Here is a 17,828-nt window from a genome sequence, read left to right as displayed (position 1 = left end):
GGCACAGGCAGGAAGTACAGCATCGGGTTTAGGGGCACTGGCTAGGTCAAGCATCAGGGTTCAAAGGACAACCCCACCTCTTCTCAGACTTTACACACATTGCTCACTCTTCTTTTTTTTTTAAATGTATTTTATTGATTATGCCATTACAGTTGTCCCATTCCCCCCTTCATTCCCCTCCACCATACACACCCCTCCCCCACCATTCCTCCCCTTTTGTTCATGTCCATGTGTCACAAGTTCTGTAGATTCTGTATTTCCCATAGTATTCCTGCCCTCCCCACTGTCTATTTTCTACCTACCGTCTATGCTACTTATTCTCTGTACCTTCTCTCCCCTTCTCATCCTCCCACTCCCCTGTTGCTAACCCTCCATGTGATCTCCATTTCTATGGTTCNAGCAATCTTGGCTGTAGGTCTTTGGATTTCATGACTTGGAATACTTCTTTCCAGCCCCTTCTTGCCTGTAAGGTCTCTTTTGAGAAATCCGCTGACAGTCTGATGGGTACTCCTTTGTAGGTGACTGTCCCCTTATCCCTTGCTGCTTCTAGGATTCTCTCCTTCATTTTAGTCTTGGCTAATGTAATTATGATGTGCCTTGGTGTGTTCCTTCTTGGGTCCAACTTCTTTGGAACTCTCTGAGCTTCCTGGATTTCCTGGAAGTCTATTTCCTTTGCCAGATTGGAGAAGTTCTCCTTTATTATTTGTTCAAATAAGTTTTCCACTCATGGCTATTTCTTTTCCCCTTCTGGTACCCCTATAATTTGGATGTTGGAACATTTAAAGATGTCCTGGAGGTTCCTAAGCCTCTCCTCATTTTTTTGAATTCTTGATTCTTCCTTCTTTTCTGTTTGGTCATTTCTTTCTTCCTTGTGGTCCACTCCCTTGATTTGAGTCCCAGTTTCCTTTCCATCACTGTTGGTTTCCTGTGCATCTCCCTTCATTTCAATCAGTTTAGCCTTCATATGTTCCTCTAATTTGTGGCTAAAATCAACGAATTCTGTGAGCATCCTGATCACCAGTATTTTGAACTGTGCATCTGAAAGGCTGGCTGTTTCTTGGTCACTTAGAATTATAGGCTCTGGGGCTTTGAGCTGTTCTTGAGTCATAATGTTTGGTCTGTTCGTGCCTGTTATGTATGAGGGATGGAGCCTTAGGTGTTCACCAGGGTGGGGCGACCCAGTGGCTGGGTTGTGACACTGTATGCGGGGGCGGGGTCAGAGAGGGGGAAAAAATGGCGCTTTGCTCTGCTCCGTGCTCTCTCAGATTTCTGTCCCCTCTGTGGCTTCCCACAAGCAAATTGGGCCCTTCTGGTGCTGGTTCCTGGGTGTGGGGGCCCATGTACTCCCCAGGACCCTGTGGGTCTCTCCAATGAACTCTCTGTGAGCCTGGGAGCTGCTCGAGCTGCTCGCAGCCCCTCAACCCCGAGAAAGTCTTTTCAATTGGTGCTTTTAGGCTCTAATCCCCATCGCTAAGGCCCTAGCCTGAGCGGTCTGTCTCACTGTTCGCTCCTTCGCTTGGTTTATCTGCATGTGAATGTGTGACCGCAGTCAGCCAGCCACCCTACGCCCTCACTGGGTCTGCCTGTCACCACCCCACACCTGGGATCCACCAACCGCCTCTGCTCCTGGGTCGGTCGGACCGAACGGTCTTTCCAGGCCGACCCCACTCAGCCTCTGACTCAGCCCCTCTTACAGGTCTGACTGAGTGGTTCGTTGTCGGACTTCCATACAGTTCAATTTTCCCTGTTTTGGCTGCGTTTTAGTTTCTAAAACTTAGCTGTCTTTAAATTTAGTTGTGGGAGGGGCACAGTGTTTCCACCTACACCTCTATCTTGGCCGGAAATCCCATTGCTCACTCTTCTAAACCGCACCTTTCTCATCTCCAGTGAGCACAATGGCAGTGCGTAAGTCCCCGCACTGCGGTGTGTGGGTCAATGAGATGCCATCTGCCAGACAACGTTTTAAAAGAGCAGCTGGTGTTTTTCCCCACTGTATTTCCTTCCTTTTCCATTCTTCTCTGTCCATGCCCCAGGCCCTGCTGTGCTCGCTGCCTCAGGGAAAGGATGTGACAGAAAGGGGCAAAGGGACATAGAAGGAGACTGTCCCCGAGATTTATGTATGAAAGCCTCGACCACAAGGGACACTGCAAAGGCACCGGGGCTGAGGGTAAGCATCCTGGGTAAGAACCCCACGCCCCAGACAGAAAAACGCCCCTGGAGAGAACGGCAGAGGCACAGTGTCACGGCTGGGTCCCGGGGAAAGGCCACGTTCCACTTGAGATCTGGAGTCTGGGAGCAGCGGGAACCTCTCCTTCTGGGGAGAACCTTGGGGAGGGCCTTGCTGCGTGTTTGCAGAAAAGGTCACAGAAGAAAAGTGTTTGCAGGGTGACAAGGTCACATTCTTCAGTGGCCCCATTGTGAGTTCTGCCCCACTGGGCTGTGGAAGCAGCAGATGGGTCCCTGGTATGAGAGTAGCCCAGACACCTGGAGAGGCTCCCCAGCCCTCCCAGCCTGGTGGGACCACGAAGACAGGACCACAGGCTTCCTCCACCGTGGCCGAGTAGACTCATGACGTGGGACTCTCACTGAAACCCTGTCTCTCCTGGCAGCCCTCCTCCTCCCACTCGTGAGAGTTCAGACACCCCCTGGGGAGAGGGTGTGAAAGTTGGGTTGTCTGAGATTAGCAAAACTGTGGGGACAGTAAGAAGGTCAGTAGTTGCCAGGGGTTGCGGGGAGGGAAGAATGAATGGTGGGAACACAGATTTTTAGGGCAGTGAAACTATTCTCTATACTTAATGGTGATACACGTCATTAAGCATTTGTCAAAACCCACAGAGTGCACAACGCCAAGAGTGAGCCCTAATGTAAACTGTGACCGCTGGACACTAATGACATGTCAGGGCGGGGGGGTTGTCGATTACAACAGACACACCACTGCGGTGCAATGCGGACGGGTGGGGGGGGCTGTGCACACGTGGGGGCCGCCGGGGGCACGGGGTCTACTCAGTTTTGTCCGCGCCGTCTACTCAGTTTTGCTATGAACCTGAAACTGCTCTAAAAAGTAAAGCCAACAGTGTAAAAAAATCAACACGAGACAAACATTGCCTTTCAATATCCTGCTGCCCTTCTGAAGACCTCCTCTTTTACATTTTACAAACTGTGGTTGAAGTCACTGTTACTTGAGACTTGTTCTCTCTGACTGAAAGTGAAGTGAATTGAGTTCCAGCTCATTTAAGCCCTCTTTCTTTCTTTCTACACACAATGGGGTTTGGTGTTCTGGGGGTGGTGCGGTGGGGCTGAGTGTGGAGGTGGGGGGGCACTTGTGTTAGGTGATGATGGTGGTGGTGCCGCTGTTAGTTTGGGCATCGTGGTGTGGTGGTGGTGGAGGTGGTGTTGGGCCTGGTGACAGTGATCGTGGGGGTGAGGGCGGAGGTGGTAGGGGGAGGTGTCAGGAGGAGTGGTGGTGAGGGAGGGATTTCTGTAGATGGTCTCGGGTTCCTTTCAGATCTGCTCTTCTGTGCTCTTTGATTTCTGCTGCCGTTTGTGTGGGCAATGGTTGTGCACCGAGGCTACCCGTGGAACAGGAGAAAGGAAGAGATTAAGAGCTAGCGTTGTCGAGTGCCTTCACTCACTATAATTCTCTTTGTAAGTTTTACATTTGCCTTGTGAGAGCCTCTCCTGTTCTACTGTATTTGTGGAGTAGGAAAAAAGGTTGAATTGGGGGCGCATGATTGGTCAGAGTCCATCAGACAGCCACCTCTTCTACCAGACTCCCAGAATTGAGATGGAAGGAACAGCACTGTGTAAGAACTTTGCCACGGGTCTCAAAAAGGAACAAATGGCACACTCACATTGGGATAATTAGAGGTTTAATTTACAAAGGGATGTTTGTGGAGGTGTGGCCGGGGTGGAGGGGGTACATAATGGATGGTGAAGAAACCTGGGCTGGTAACATGGGTCACCATCCCCGGCCTGCTTGCGGGAGGGAGAGGTGGCCAGCGCCCAGGAGGGACTCTGCATGTGCGGGGAGCCGGCGTGAGAGGGGCTGCTGGGGAGCATCGCAGCTGGCAGAGGAGACTCTGTAGGGGAGGGGCCAGGTCCTCCGACCTCACTCTCCCCCATCTCTCCAGCCTCCTACACGCACTCCCCATTGTCCAAGCTGTTAACCTAAACACGAAAGGCCTTTCAAAGGGAGAGGCAGCAAGCATTTGTCTGAAATTAAAAAGTACAAGCTATCCAGGAAGTGCTGATTCCAGTAGAAACCCAAACGATGTTCCAGTTAGGACGCAGAGGCAGCGGGTCGCGGCGAGAAGAGGGGAGGGAGCAGTCACAGCAGCTGCAGGAGGAAGGCGTTCCCGTCGCTGTGGAAACCCAGCGCAGTGATGCTGATCCCGAAGAAGGTTTAGGACGGTTTTTCAACTACAGTTTATATTCAATATCATTTTGTATTAGTTTTGGGTGTGCAGCACAGTGGTTAGACAATCGCAGGCTTTGCAAAGGGTTGCCCTGATACGTCCAGTACCCACCTGGCACCACACGGAGTTATTACAGTATCACTGATTGTGTTTCCTGTGCTGGACTTTACATCCCTACGACTATTTTATAACTGCCAATCTGTACTTCTCAATAAGAATGCTTTTTAAAATTTCAGTCTGGTAATCAGTCCCACAATCACAATATCCACTTTTTTGTTATCCTTGCAAATAGTTCTTTGGGACACAGTGTTGCTTTAGGACTAGTCCAAAGGTTATTTTGCCCTGTTTTAACATTCCAAAGGTTAGAGCATACGATGTGCTAGGCAGTTCCTCTGGGATGGCAGCTCTGACTCCATTTTAAAGTGGACGTTTTGTGTGTGTGTGTGTGTGTGTGTGTGTGTGTGTCTCCCGAGCACAACCTGGGAGCACACCAAGGTGGTTTGTGCTGAGTGGTCTCCTGGGCACAAAGTAAAACGAAGTCAGGAGAAGAATGGACCTGGCAGGGCAAACAGGAGACACCAGCCAATACGTGATTCAATTACGGCCAATTCCTCCATTCAATGCACGTTTCTGAACATCTGTGATGTGCCAGCTGTGTCTGAACACGGCAGACAAGGTCATGTCCTCATGGAACATTCAGTAGGCTAAGGGGTTGGGTGTGACATCAGGGCTACTGGGCCCAACCTTGGGAGGGCCGTTGGGTTCGGAGTAGCTGCTCAGCCTGACCTCCCTCCGCCCTCAGTGTGCATCTCATCACGTGGTCAAGTGGGCCGGGGCCAAGGTTGCCACACCTGTGCCCCTTTTCCTACTTCTGACCAGGGAACACCCACTCCCCTGCACCGCAGGGCTTTATTTGAGAAACTCACGCCACCCGTAAAGACAGGCCTGCATTCTGAGAAATGGGTCGTTAGGTGACTGCATCATCGTGCCATCGTGAGAGAGTGGGTAAAGCCCACTGCACACCCGGGCTCTATCTGAGGTACAGTCTATGGATGGCTTTTAGGCCTGTACAGCTCGTTTCTGTACTGAATACTGTAGACAACTGTAACACGAGGGTATCTGTATATCCAAACATAGAAAAGGCACAGTAAAAATATGGCATAAATGATACAGAACAGCATGCCTGTACCAGGCACGAATCATGAATGGAGCTTGCAGGGCCAGAAGGCATGCTGGGCGAGTCAGTGAGCGAAGGCGAGGGACTGTGAAGACCCAGGGCACTGCCGTGTGGTACGCTGCTGTTGGCTTCATGAGCACTGTATACTTACGCTGCACCAAATTTATTTAAATTTTTTTCTTCAATAATAAATTGGCCTTAGTTTATTGTAACCTTTTTACTTTATAAACTTTTAAGTGGTTTTTAACTTTTTGACCCTTTTGTGATAACATTTAGCTTAAAATATAAACACAGTGTACAGCTGTACAAAAATATTTTTTATACTCTTATTCCATATCAGCAGCTATGAGTAATGTGTTGCATGAACTTACGAGGTTGATGGTGTCACTAGGCGATAGGCACTTCTCAGCTCCATTATAGTCTTATGGGACTACTGTCACATGTACAGGCCGTCGCCGATGAGGTGTCCTTATGTGCTGCATGACTGTCGTCTCCTGGGTCTGGGCCCTGACCCCTAGTGCAGGAGCAAGGAGCTCTGGGGCCCCACAACTGGAAGGCTGCCTTGCGCTCAGAGAGCCCTTGCAGCAACAGGTTCTTGATCGGCGTTTCAGGCGTGAATGATCAGTGGTTTTAGCTCTCATGAAACATATGCTCTTTCTTTCTACTTTGTTTGTGCTTCCTATTTACCTTTCCCCCCAAAACTTGCTGTGCCTTTGGCCCAAGTCCCACGTCCCCCGGGACACCCTCATGGTCTCCAGTGCACAGCAGCCCCGGCCTTCTGTCCTGATGATGGCCTCACAGTTGTCCTTTGTGTGTACCACAGGGGCCACCTCCTCGGTCAGCTGTGAGCTGGACTTCAAATCCAGGAGTGAGTTTCAGGGCCCTATCTTATATCTCCTCCGTGTTCCCAACCAGCCACTGCCCAGCCCTGTATTAGGTGACGTGAAAATAGTGACAACAGCATTAACAGGCAGTCTCTGAGCACACACTCTGACCAGGGACACGCAGAGTCCCTTGACTTGGATTACCATTAAATTTTCCCAACAACCCCATGAGGCCGTAGCATGGCATTCTCATTTAATGGACATGTAAACAGGTTCAGAGAGCCTGTCAGTGACTGGTCAAACCCCCACAGCTGGTAAGCAGTGGAGCCTGGCCTCGAACCCAGGCCGTCTGGTTCCCGCCTGCTCTCATAACCCCATTATGAGCTATCTCTGTGTCTCTACCTTTTGGCTTTTCCCTTCCTACTATCTACATCTTTCCTTCCCCACTGAGCATCTAGAGCAGATCTGGGCACCTAGAAGGTGCTTAATAAATGTATATAGGTTGGTTGTTAGACGAGGTACGTGTGAACGATCAATGCTCACGAGACTCTGGGGTTTCTATTAGCACCACAGCACAGGAAGGCTTTTGCAGCCAGACCTCACCCACAGGAGCCAGCATGTCACCCTCCAAGAGCCCGACAGCTCCTCTGTCTCCCAGACTGTGGAGCTGGCTGGGTTTCCAGCCCCCCCAGAACACTGCTCCTGACAGGCACCCTTTGCCTCCAGAGCAGAAATAACATGCAGAAAACCCAGGTCCCTCTCCCGAGCCCTCCGAACCAGAGAAGTGGGGGCCCATAAAGTTCAGTTATGAAGTGTCATGGTGTCTGAGACAACTGCTTCTTTATTGCGTAAGCACACACCAGAAATCTGCTCATTTCTGGGCAGGGCTAATGGAAAAAGAGACAGATTTTCCATGTATTTATTATGTGAAACATAGCATACGGGGGGAGGTACGACGATATGTAATTAGACATAAAACAAGCCAGACTTGAGGAATTGCCAAAAATCTGTGGCAGGATAATGAAACTGCTTTACAAGGCCTTGAGTGGTATCATTTCTTTCACAACCCGTCACTGTGATCGCCTGCTCTGGTAACCTGCTGAATGGAGAGCTTGCTGTGGAGACTCAGAGCTGGGGTTCACTTGGGGGCACGCCTGGCTGGGCACCATCCTTGAGTAATTCCTGTGTCCTTTCCAAGGCACGGATATATGCATCTTGAGGTCCTGGCAGCGAAGGAACTGGACAGAGGAGTGGGTGTGGAGGGGATGAGGCCCATCCGAGGCAGAGGGTGACGGGAGTGAGTCCCCTAATTCCCCAGCTGGGCTGGGCTGCACTGTCACCTTCTGTAACACACCAGCTGGGCCCACCAGCTGGACGGTGGCAGCTTCTAGTTTTGGCTCTGCTGGCATTTTGCTTTGCGACCTTCCCTAAACCACTGGAATTTCCGGGCCTCGGTTCCCTCCTCCGCAGGATGGGGAATGCGATTCATCCAAGACACCTATGCAGAGCGACACGTGCCAGGTGACTGGTGATGACAGTGTGGGAAAGATCTTGCCCTCCTGGCCCTTTCATGATGACCCATCTAGCATGTCATTTATCACCACAGGTTGGTTTCAGGTTTTTCATGAAAAGCATGCCGGAATAGATCCTTGTGTTTTTAAAAAATGTACAAGGTTTTATAAGCTGCATGCATTTCAGCAACAAAGTTGGAGGGGCACAGATTTGGTCACTTAGATTACTAAAAATATTTATTACAAGCAGATTGCTTTTCTCATATTAAAAGGAAAACATGTGGCTGGAAATATTTAGAGACTGGAAACTGGATTAAGCCAATTCTTAAGTCCTTATCAAAATAAGGTACCATTCAAGGAAAAGATATTTTGGAACTCAAAATTAGGGAAGGCTATACACAATTTCAATGGTGGGGAAAGAGAAAGAAACCCACATCGACTGAAATAAAGTCAGAATGATCATTTACATTTTACAATCTCTTATTAAGCACATAAAACAGTACTATTTAATTTATTTTCCCATGAACTTTTGTGGCATTCAGATCACAGCGTATCACTGACAAATCTTTTGCCTTCTTTCTGATCATCTGCACCTTTTGTACAATTCTTCAAGACAACATCCCCGTCCCACTGTTGAACTTCGAAGTTGGCCCGGGGCTGGGATGGGCCAGCAGGATTAAGGAGAGGGTTTCCACTCAGAATGTTTTCCACATGAATCCTTCCTACTTCAGCTTTATGTCCTCGTCCCTTCCTGGCCTGCTCTTCAGCTCTTTCTTTTTTAATTTTTTCCAATTCTGCAGGAGTCGCAGCATCACCGTTGTCGCTGTCCTCTTCAAAATCTTCGTCTTCCTCACCTGTTCGAGAGGATCACCTGCATGAAGGTTGGCAGCGGGAACCTGGTCTGACCAAGGTTTCTCTGACATGAAGAGGAGGTGGTGTGTTCTGGGACTGCATGGTCTCTATTTTTTCCCTCCTGCAACAGCTCTCTCTTCCACTCTCTTCCGGAAGCCGTGTGTCTGAACCTCTTCAGGGCACCCTGTGTGGTCTGTCTTGTATTATCTTTGTTTGAGAGAGCAGTCTCTACCTGTGTGTTGCTTTGAGAATTGGCCCAAATTTCCTGCTCCTTTTCTTCTCCACCTTTTTGCAGGTTTCAAAGCTGACCAAGCTGCTGTGGTCATCTTGTACGGTTGGCCGAGGTCCGATGCAGCAACCTCCGGCGATCACAAGGACACCATTGCAACTCTGGGGTTGTAGTGCACACACACGCCTGGCACTCAGCAGGTGTGCAAACTCTTCTTTGCCCTTGCCAAATCTGCCATCTTTCCTTCCTGAAGTTCCCGCACATCTCTCCCCAGCGCTTCCTTTTCCTCTGCAACTGCCCTGGTTCAGTCTCTCCGTGTTTCTTCCCGAAACCATTACAACAGCTTCCAACTCTGGCATGGGTGGGTGAGTCTTCTGTCTTCATCTTTGCATCCCCATCCCACATCCTCTCTCCATCTTTCCCTGTCCTGCTCCATGTCCCCTGAAACTGACCTCTGCTGTCTCTTCCATGGGGACTTTCTTGCCAGAAGCTCCGCCCACTGCCCTTGGAAAGCCCCAGGAAATGTGACAGGGGTTCTTCTTGCTCCATTCCTGCTCTGGGTCATGTCCTGTCGGTGATCTCCAAAGGCCTGCACTTCCTGCTCTCACGGGGTCTAATGACGTAATTGCCTGCCCTGGCCCTGCAGGCCAATGATGATGACAGCTTCCCACTGCTGGCTATGCCTGGGGTCTCTTCATCTCCCACTGGTCCCACCCTCCCCTCCCCAGGCAATGGGCTTGTTCATTCACTCATCAACTGAGCTCCCAGAGTTGCACGGTCTCCTGCCAGAATCCTCAGCGCACATGCTGTTCCTGCTTCCAGACTCTCCCCTTACCCGCTTCTGTTGACTGCACATGATTCTGGGTTCCCGAAGCTGATGTCTGTGTCTCTCCCATCCCGATTATGCTTGCCTCTCCGTCATCTTCATTCAGTGTAAAGGGGTTTCCAATCCTCCACCACTTGGCCAATGTTCTCTCCTATGATCTGCCTCTTTGCTCTGTTGCCTACCATCCCTGACAGAGCCAGCCACTCCACATTGCCAGATCTCCATGGCTCCACATCCTACCTGTCCTTGAAGGCTCAGCTAAAATGTCACCTCCCCAAAACCCCTCTCATTCCCGCTGGAAGCAGTCTTCACCTCATCTCAAATCCCCAGCGATGTTATCTGTTTCTCTCTTGGTCACTTATCACTTCCCCAACTTGTATTAGAATAGTTTATGCAGAGCCTCATCTTCCCTTCTGGGCTGGGTCTCGTCCATCTTGCTTTGACTCTGCGGCCTGATTAGGAAACGTGTGTGTTCTGGAGACAGCCGCGCAGCTTCAAAGCCCGGCTCTGCTGCTTTTTAGCCACAGGAAGTTGGTACATTATGTTACTTCTCCGAGTCTCACATCGCTCATCATAAAATGGAGGGGGTGGGAACCGTAACACCTGTCTTATAGGCTTTTTGGAGGATTACATGAATTAGTACATAGAGAACACACTTAGAAGGGGGTCTGGCACATAGCAAGTGCTTCATAAATGTCAGATCTCTTCTCTTCCTCATCTTATTGTCACTGTAAGTAGCACATGGATAATTAATTCCATGTGCTGCCAGAGACACTATGAGAACAGATGCAATGATAGAATCAAGCCTTAAAAACTTCCTCATTAGAATGATTTGGTTTACATTGGCCATGCAAGAGAATGTAACCGTTTCCAAAGCTAGATTCATGTCCAGCCCTGTCATTAAAACGATGGGCAAACTAATGCCCGGAGCCGCTGGGTGACTTGCCCAAGGCCACATAGTGAGTGACCAGAGATGGGCTTGAATGAAGCTTTCTTATTCCAACTGTTCTCCTTCTATGACTGTCAAGTTTCTGAATAGTTACAGTTTTAGAACTTCTAAGCCCCAAGGAAGGCGACTCCCAAGGGAACAGCGTGGCAAATAGGATCCCCCAGTGGAGGAGGGGCAAGGACCCACGCCCTGGGGTTCCCTGGGACTCACCGGACCTTCTTATGATTTGGGGTGGGATTCAAGGGTCTACAAACCCTGCCTCACATTTGTCTCCTGGAACTTCACATCTTGCTCTGGAGAACGGCTTACCCTCTGAGTAAATCCCCAAACGCTGGCATTTTAGGGACAGGCTGACGTAGAGTTGATGAAAGAAACAGTCGATGAAACAGACCAGTCGGAAAACTGAAAACAGATCTGATCTGATGTCATTTGGGCAACTATTGACCTTATCGTGGAGCCCAGAGCCCTGAGCTGGGGGGGGCAAGATTAAGCAAGAACATTTCAGAAAGAGTGCTCTTGTGCCTCAGCCACCAGGACCGTGGGGGTCATTCCTGTCCTTGTGGCGGGACTCTTGGGGGAGCCCCATGGGGCCAGCACGTGGGTGCGGCCTGTTATGAAGCCCCTTTGGCCACTAGCACCGATGACTCACAAACCAGTTGTGGTGCACGACACTCTCATTTCTCGGAGCTTGACTCCCCCTGTCGCGGCACCCGTGTGGCAGGGTCTGGGAGGGAGACTGGTGATGTGGGTCGAGTCCAGGCAGAGAGAACATGGAGGTGGCCTTGGATCTGGGGGCAGCATGGATGTTGGACCTCTCGCCTGGCCTCTGAGATCTCTGGAAAGTCTCCTAAACTGCCAAGGGTCACTTTTCCTCATCTTTAAGAGAGGACATTAATCCTTGCTCCAACCTCCTCAGAGTTATTGGGGGAAGGCGAAAAGACCGGAGATAGGGCCATGGAAAGGGTGGTGGTCTGAGTCACCCGAGAGAGGTGAATTCAAGTCCTGTTTCTACCACTGAGCACTGTGTGCCCTTGAGAAATTGAAAACCTCAGTTTCATTGTCTTCATCTTTACAAAAGGGTCACTGTGTGGACCAAACAGTGACGCATGTGAAGGACAGCACAGCACCTGTTCGTGTCAACACCAGCAAGACACAATGCCAGGCACAAAGCAAGAGCTCATCAGAGGGTAGTTGAATGGACAATGTATGAAAGGTTCCTTGGGAATTACACAGGCCCACATAGAGGCCGGACAATTACCATCCTAGACCAGGCAGTGGGGCCCTTTGGGGAGCATGAAGGGTTTCTGCACCTGGGAGACCTTCTCTTTGCCTTTTTAGCATCTCAGATTGGGGCTCAGCTTGGACTAGACGATCCATGCAATTGACTTCCCCCAAGAGTGGGAAGGGCCCAGCTGGGATATGAGTTTCTAGGCAGAAAGTAACTGTGATCCATCCTTAGGTTTCTGTCCAGAGTGTTCCATGGTCAGGACACTACGGCTTCTTGATGCCCTTCCACAAAACTAGCTGTGGGTTGGAGCAGCAGAAGGCTCTTTTTTTCCCTTTTCTTTTTTCTTCTCCTCTCTTCTCTTTTCTGTCTCTCTCTTTCTTTCTCTCTTCCTTACCTGAGGGTATGTTTTTTAATTGATTTTAGAGAGAGAGGAAGGGAGAGAGAGAGAAAGAGAAACATCGATGTGAGGGGAAAACATCAGTTGGCTGCCTCCCATTGACACCTCTACCAGGAATTGAACCTGCAACCTTTCAGTGCATGAGATAACACTCCAACCAACCGAGCCATCCAGCCGGGAGAGTGGAGGGCTTCTTCAAGAGTGGAATGATTTCTCTGGGAACAGAAGTTCAGGAATCAGGAGGAGGGTCCCTTTGGCTAAGGTGGGCTGGCTGTCTCTTGGTGTGTTCCCCAAGCCCTGGCTGCCAGGCTGAGCTGGCTGTGAGGGAGGCACAGATGGAGCTTGTACCGCAGTGCCTCCCAGTCCTGTTCCCCTTTCCACTGCCCCAAGACCAAGCTCTTCAACTTCCAAATACCAGGCTTGTCTATAGGGAGAGGACGGAGTCAGGGGGAGGAGCTGAGAGAACTTAAAGAGGCAAATATGTTGAATAATGAGTCCCAAGAACTAACCGTTCTCAATGACTACCTTTCTCCAGGCCATATACATACACGCATATGTTTATGGATAGGATACACACAGATCCACGGACTTACTTTGAACAAATATTTATTAAACTTCTACAGGGGCCTGGGAAGGGAAAATTGAATCCAGTTCTGTCCTCAGGGAGTTCACAGTTCAGGGCAAATTGGGGAGAATTAACTTAAACAATGTGGTGGTCAGTGCTCTCTCTTCTGTGCACAAAGCCACGGGAGTTCTGGAGAGAGAGACGTTTATTCAGCGTGTAGGACCTGGGAGTGCTTCACATAAGAGCTGGTACTTGAAGTGGAGGGTGTTGGAGGATGAGTAAGAGTTTTCCAGGTGGGCAACACAGAAGTCTAGTTAGATGCTTCCTCACGCACTGATTCTTTCCCCCGCCCTTGCCGCCACCCCTGCCCTGGTTGGCCCAAGTGTCCCAGGTCTATGATCCCTGGGTACTTTGCATGTTTCTGCCACCGTGAGCCACCAAAGGCCGGGGTTGTGTCTTTGTTCCTGTATCATGTCTAACACATAGAATATTTTCAATAAAAGCTGAGTAAGTAGTACATAAAGGAGGAGAAGACATACGGGGCAGAGACCAGCAGGTACAAAGGCAAGGAAGAGTGGAAACGAAGCGGAGTTGAGGCATTTGTCTGGACAGAACCCACATAGAGACACACAGGGACAGGACAGACACTACTGAAAACAGTACCTGTCACGCACTCTCGCTATCAAAGAACTATCCTTAGACTGAGTGATGAATAGCTATTGTTCGCACATCCTCCCAAATGCCTGTCCGGTCTCCCGCCCCGGAGGAGATAAGACGACCAGTGTCTGCGGAGCAATTGCTCAAGGTCAGGCACCGTGCCCCGTTTCTCCACTGTCACTGCCTGCAGCTTGCAGCCCAGAGCCTGGCACACACCGGCACACACCGTGGACTGGGGAACACTTTGCCAAGGTGGTTCCCATTAAGGTGCCAGTCAAGAAATTGAGGAGATTCGCATGGTAAAGCCAGGCCAGGTGTGAATAGATTGACAAAGGTCTCAAACAATGGAGCAAGCCTGATGGCTCTGACGTGCCTGAAGGTTTGAACATCCCCAGGGCTCCCTCCCTGGGTGTGGGTGTGGGTAGGGGTCGCTGGGAGGACTCTTGCTCTTCCACGTTCCCCAAAGAATACAAAGTCACACCGTCAAATTGCAAATGCCTCACCCTCACCGGGACACAAACAGCAGCCTACTCCTCCCCTGGAAGAAACGGGTCACTGATAACAGTACTTAGGGCGATGAGAAAGATTGCACTAGCCCTTGCTCACTGGCCTCTATCAGTGTAAGGCAAGCCCAAGAGGCAGGGGTTCAGAGTGCTGAGGGCGCGCTCTGCTAGCTTGGACTCTGGCTCTGCCAACGTGCTTGACTCCGGAGCTTTGGTGAGGATTAGGTGAGGACCCTAAGGCCGCACACAGCCCTGGAACAGAGCCTGGCTCAGAGTAACTGCGCAACAAGATTTCACTATCGCTAGTATTCTTGCTAAAAATCTCAAAACAAATCCAGGAGATAAGCAGGAGAATCACCCTCATTTTGGAAATGAATAAACCAGAGTTCAGAAAAGTTCATTATCGTGGGCCAAGATCACACAGCTGGAACCAGCAGAGCTGAGAGCCTGGAGCCCAGGCAGGCTGACCCAGGAGCCCTGGCTTTTGAGCTCTGTTTTATATGACTTCCAGCAGGAAATGGGGCTCCAATCAAATGGACTCAGAAGTCCAAGAGCTGGGACGAGGCCAGAAACAAGCAGAAAGTAGGAAGAGAGTGGTTGATGGAAGTGTCCATGAAGAATCGGGCACTGGAATGTTAGAAGATTCCAGAAGGGGGATAAGGGACTGATGGGCAGCTCTTGCCTCACCCCCTCTTCAGGTGAAACCGGCTGGCTGTGGGCAAGACTTGAGTGGGAGGTGGTGGGGGAGCGGGCGCTGCTGCTGGCTCAGCCCTAGGTCGGGGCCAGCCAGTCAAGGCTCCAGGAACAATTTCCTGTTATTTAGTGAGAGAATCTGGAGAGCTCAAATATTCCAGAAGTTTAGATTTTAAAATAATAACCAGTAAAATTGGTAAAACCAATAGAGATCTAGTCAGGTTGGTTAAAAATTTGGGAAACTCAGACCATGCTACTTTCAGTCAAGTTTTGTCAAAACTTCTGCAGAATCAATCAGGAACTTGGTCAGTTCATCTGAGTCCTGGGAGTCTAGACAGAAGTTCAGGCAGGCTTCATGGGGACTGGGGCGGTGAGCTGGAATTTGGTGAGGTGGGTCCAAAATCCAGCAAGGTCAATCCAAAATCCACATCAGTCTCAAGTTCAGTGCGATGAGGCCAACGCCCGCACAGGGTAGTCAAATTAACACAATGTCAACCCCTGCACCCCCTCCCAACCCCGACCCACTGGCGTCGTGTAGGCCCGACTTCTGGGTGTGGGACCAGGTTTGTGACCAGTAGACAAAGACGGAGAAGATTGGCCGTGTGTGCTAGTGGGGAGCCAAAGTGGAGAGCCAAAGTGGAGATGAAATGGCACTGTCCAGGGGTTTCCAGAACCATCTCCGTCAGGAGCCAGGCCAAGGAAGTGGCAGGGCTGAGCAGGAGTGGCATTCCTGGGCAAGCCCCTGGGACTGCCTGGAGGAGACTAGAAATGCCATTCTGTTGACCTCTGTGAATCTGGCATATCTATCACCCAGCCATCGGGCCGGCCTGCCATCCAGCCACAGGGCAGCCAGCCAGGGAGTTCTCACCTAAAGGACAGCAGCCCCGTGAGCCCACACTGCACGCCCTGTCCACACGCAGCCCGCCGGTCTGTTCTCCCACGCTTTTTCCCCTCCCTGGCCGGAGCTGAGCCAGCAGAGCCAAGGACTGGCCAGGCGCCCCAGCCCATGGAGGTGTAGCTGGGCTCTGACCCAGCTCCTCAAACAGGTTCCATATGGCCCTCCCGGCTGCCCCTCGTTCCCCTTCCCCACCTTGACTGTTTCTGAGATTAAAAGCCTTTCCTGGTTGTCAGCAAACAGCCACAGGGAGGGGCTGCCTCGCTGGTTTTGGGGACAGAGCCGGTGTGGAATACTCATCAGAAGGCTGGCTGGGGGGGTGGGGACACAGCTCCTGCACTGCTGGGTGAGGGGGTGGGGGGGCACTTGACGAGAGCATGAGAGAGAACTCTGTCTGCCCCCTCCACCCAGCTGCCACCTCTGGAGCAGTTCCCAAGTATCTGGCCTTGGCACTGGGACCCCAAGTCTCAAAATGGGAAGGTGCATTGATCTGGGTCACTCGGATTCTCTTCTGCACCCACAGTTCCTGCTGCGGTGAAGAGGAATGTGATGAAAGACAAGAAAGGGACCGCTAAGGTGGGAGGGAGCATCGGTGGGGCCGGGGAGGCCAATCCCCGCATGTAACTACCAGTGATCTGTGGGCTGCATCAGTCAGTGGAGATGTGGGACACGGCACTGGAGTGGTCCCAGCGTCCATCCCTGCTGAGCCTGGGGCTCAGCCTTTGGTTGGAGGCCTGTGGGGAAGACGTGGGCCCTGGGCCTGGAGCCCTGGGGTGGGAGTGGGGGCTGCTCCAGGAGCTTTGGACTGAAGCTGTTTACCCGGGGAGTGAAGTATTTTAATAATTTAACAGCCTGCTGTGTAATCCCAGTGGTCCCAGCTCAACCTTCACCTTGGGTCGGAGCCCATCTCCACCCTGGCTCTGCCTTCATCCCTGGAAAGGCTTCTGTTGACTGTGAAACCTGAAGATACGCACACACGTAGAGGTATGTGTGTCTGTGTGGGCCTTCTGGACACCCAGTGCTTGTAGGTACCCGGGACATCCACGGGCACATGCCCACCCTGGCCCTCGGCCTGCTCTTGCACCTTGTCCAGCCCCACCAGGTCCAGGCCAGAGGCTCATCCAGGCACAGAGGCATCGCTGATCCACGTCTGAGCCCCTGGCTGAAGCATGTCCTGGGGCTCTGAACACTTAGCTCCGCTCCATCCTGTCAGGCCCAGGCCCCGGGCCTGGCCTGAATGTCTGGGGCACAGAGCATTTGGAAAGTGCCCATTTGAAAGGTCTTTTCACCAGTCTGTCCTCCTGCCCCAGCCAGCCACACCCTTGGCCTAGTTCTGGGAGCCCATCCTGCCCCCTGGAAAGATCAAAGCAGTCTCCCTGTCTGCTTGCAGTGATGACATCTGGCTGTAGCAGGTGGTGATTTAGAACCTCAGCCCTGGAAGGGCCTCAGCACTCCATCCTGGCAGTCTCATTTTTCACATGGAGACTCAGAGAAAAGGGACATGAGTTGGTGGCTGAGCTGGGACTAGAACTCAGGGCTTCACAGCCCCTGGAATTCCCCCAGCAGCATCCTCATGGGCAAAGGGAGAGAGTGGCAGAGGAAACCCAGTCACACCAGGCTTCCCTTCTCCAGGACAAGCTAGGTCAGAAAGTCCTCCGTGGAGACAGATGGCTAATGGCCTTGTGGTCCTGTTCTCACCCACACCTTCTGTCATTTTTCTTAGTCTATTGCAGGCCACCGGGACATCGTGCTGTCCGGGCAGACCCACAATCAACCCCACTTTTTTGTCCTTTTATTCCCTTCCTCCCACCCTCTCTGTAGCCATTAAAGCTGTCTATGTACAGGGAGAGAATGCAAGCTTATTTTGTTTCTTCTTTTGGGGTGCTGTTTTGGAAGTCTGGGGCTGAGGAAGGACCAGCCAGCCGAGGCCTGAACCCTTTGAGGGAGGGAGTGAGTGTGTGTGTGTAAGGGGGGCTGTGCACCTGCTCTGACTTCCCGCTGTCTGCCCTGTCCAGCCCAGCCTCCCTGACAAAGCCTCTGGAAGCCCTTTCCACAAGTCTGCACCCAGATGTGTCAGGTAATCGCAGTGGGCAACTCGGAGTCCCCT

At 51.3% G+C, this 17,828-nt stretch overlaps 1 pseudogene; it reads right to left on the bottom strand.

Moving 5' to 3' along the window:
* Positions 1-3,325: 3,325 nt before the first annotated feature.
* Positions 3,326-9,105, bottom strand: LOC118975286 (spliceosome-associated protein CWC15 homolog; annotated as a pseudogene).
* Between the last annotated feature and the right edge of the window lie 8,723 nt (positions 9,106-17,828).

The sequence above is a fragment of the Sturnira hondurensis genome, unplaced genomic scaffold (assembly GCF_014824575.4).
Source record: "Sturnira hondurensis isolate 20B ecotype Veracruz unplaced genomic scaffold, ASM1482457v3 Scaffold0020237, whole genome shotgun sequence".
Taxonomy (NCBI): Eukaryota; Metazoa; Chordata; class Mammalia; order Chiroptera; family Phyllostomidae; genus Sturnira; species Sturnira hondurensis.
The sequence above is the reverse complement of the archived record's forward strand: the minus strand, read 5'-3'. Positions and strand labels throughout refer to the sequence as shown.